Consider the following 2,998-nt stretch of genomic DNA (forward strand, 5'->3'; position numbering starts at 1 on the left):
TGCTGAAGAGAATTCCTGTGGGAATTGCTTGAGGAATCTCTAGAGGAAATCTTGAAAGAATTACTGGAAAAATTTCTAAAAGAATCTCCAGAGGAATTCTGGTAGATTGCTATTTCTTTTTTTTCTATTTCTGAAAAAATCCCTTGAGAAATCCTCGAAGGAATTCCTGAAAGAATTTATTTATTATTTATTATTGAGCATTTTATCCGACAGTGGTGTCTTAATGAATAAAAATATAAAACTAATTGAACATAACACGTGTTAGAATAGCCTTAAACCTCTTAGTCGTAATATTAAAATCAAACAAGTGTACTACTTCGTTGAAGCACTCCATCATTGATCGTACCGGCTCTTGGGATGCATAATCACGGCGTCTGAATGGCAATCGGAGGAATTCGGGGTGATGAAGAGCATATCCAGGAACGTTGAAGTTGATCATCTGAAGCAAGTTGGGCGCGTCAATCTCCGCCGAAAAAAAATTTGCTACGAACATAGCCTTAGCCCGTTTTCTTCTCTGCTTCAAAGTTTCCAGTCCTATCAATTCAAAGCGGCTCCCATACAGTGGCAGATTTAAAGGGTCTTCCACGGCAAGTTCCGTAACGCGGACCTGATGAACCGCTTTTGAACGGATTCTATCCGGGAGGCGATAGTGCTGTGATATGGATCCCATACAATCGAAGAGGTTTCGAGAATAGGTTGAACGAGACTAACATACAACGATTTGAGCGTATACGGGTCTCTAAACTTTTTGCACAGTTTGCTCATAAACCCTAATTGACGGCGTGCTCTGTCGATAACTTCTTCATGGTGATTCCTGAATGATAGAGCCGAATCTAGTGTCACGCCTAGATCACGAATTGATTCGGTTCTGTTTAACAATTCCCCGTCAATGGTGTAATCAAACGGCACATGACTCATTTTGGAGGAATCTCTGAAGAAATTCGTGTAATAATCTCTTGAGAAATTCCTGGAGGAATCCCAGAAAGAATTCCTAAAGAAATTGCAGATGGAATCCTTAGAGAAATCATGAAGGAATTCTAAGAAAAGTTCATGGAGGCATCCCTGTAGCAGTTCCTGGAGGAATCCCTACATGAGTTCCTGAATTTTGGAAGCATTCCCATGAAGAATTCCTTAGGATATCCCAGGAAAGCTTTATTAACAAATTGCTGGAAGAATTTCTGTTGGAAAAAAATATTAAGGAATCCAGGTCTGCAATAATTTTTGGACGAATTATTATTGCAATCTTTGGATGAACTCCCAAAACAATATTTCAAGGAACTCCTTCGTTAATTTTTGGCTAATTTTTGGTAAAATAAGGGTCTTTGAGGGTTCTGAAGATATTGCTGCTGAAATACTTCGAATTATTTCAGGTTGAATTATTGCAGCAATCTCTAGTGGAATTCTTGAAGAAGAATATGGAGAAATGCCTAAAAAAAACTCTGAAAGAATACAAGAATACTTGCAGAAATACCTAAAAGAATTTCTGTTGACATTCCTTTGGAAATCCCTGGAGAAATCCTCGAAAAAAACACTGGAGCATTTACTGGAGGAACCTCTAAAGATATCCCAGGAGAAATTCCCGGAGGAATGTCTGGTGAAACCCATTGAGTAATTTTTGAAAAATTCTCTGGAGGAGTTCTTGAAGCATTTCTTGGAACAAGCCCTAAAACAATCACTATTGGAACCCTGCAAGATACTCATGGAATTCACGAAAAAAAGGAGAAATCCCTTGAGGAATTTCTGAAACAATCTCTGGAGAAGTTCTTGAATAAATGCCTAAAGGGATTTCTGAAGGTTTCCTTGAAAGAATTCGTAAAAAAATCCAAGGTATTTTGCTCTTAGTATGACGTTTGAATTGAATAATAGTGAAATTCGTGTAGCAGTAGTGTATAACTGCACTCTATAGCAGCATATGGTTCTACAAAGTCCATTTTTTCCCTAACGGAACTGGTTCCGGCATATCTGGAAAATTTGGCATGCTGTTTTTGTATTCCATGAATAAACATCATAAAATGTAGCCATTCAACCAAGCTTGTTATTTGGTAAAATTCTATGGCAAGATGGAAATGGTTCTCTTGGAGAAATACTTGGTAAAATTTCCTATGATTCTCAAGTAAAAAAGGTTTGATAAGTCTAAATAAACACCTTAATTATTGAACTAGTTTATTTTTTGAGATATTTTTCTGGAACTCTTAATTTTTGATAATATTTGAGTTAGCTCGAATTAAAAAAAATCTGCCACGACCACCCCCGCCCCTCTGGCTACGCCCATGAATTGGAAATTAATGTGTGGAACTTGGTTGCTCTCAACTTGAACGCACAACAGATTATCTCCACAACCCTTTTTTTTTTCTTCACGTACTTATGTAGTGACATCTGAGGATGTAATGGTCATAAATAGTACAAGTGCTCGCTAGCAGATGTCAATTTGGCGACATTCCGAGAACTCACGACTTAGTTAGTCACACAACTTTGGACGAGCTAACCACTAATTTTCCGTAAAATACAGCTCATTCAGTTTTGTTAATATCCGAGAAATACGGTTTGCTGGATGTACACGTTAACAACGAACAGAACAATGGTGGCTCCAGAGGGGCAGTTTCTCCTAAACTTCACGAGGATGCAAAGACTCCACAAAGCAGTCACATGCTCCTTATCACGTAAAACTGGCCGTTTGATGGTGTACTGAAAACGCAGAATTCAGCATTCTAGTCATAACCAGGAGAAAAAAGTGTCGTTGAAATTTACATTTTCCTAAATTTAAGGATTTGTCTGAAACATAGACCACACTATTATGTTATCATGTAGAATGAAATGAGTTCAACACATTTTAAAAAGTATACTTTCTCCATACAACCATGAACCACTCTATTGTAAATGCTTATTGCGTCGATTGAAAATGCAGCAAGTACAGAAAAGCTTGTTCCAGATATAAAAGACATGAAATTTTTCTTATTTTCTCAAAAAAAGAAAACACTTTTTGACGCAAAATCATAAC

The sequence above is a fragment of the Aedes albopictus genome, chromosome 3 (genome assembly GCF_035046485.1).
Source record: "Aedes albopictus strain Foshan chromosome 3, AalbF5, whole genome shotgun sequence".
NCBI lineage: Eukaryota > Metazoa > Arthropoda > Insecta > Diptera > Culicidae > Aedes > Aedes albopictus.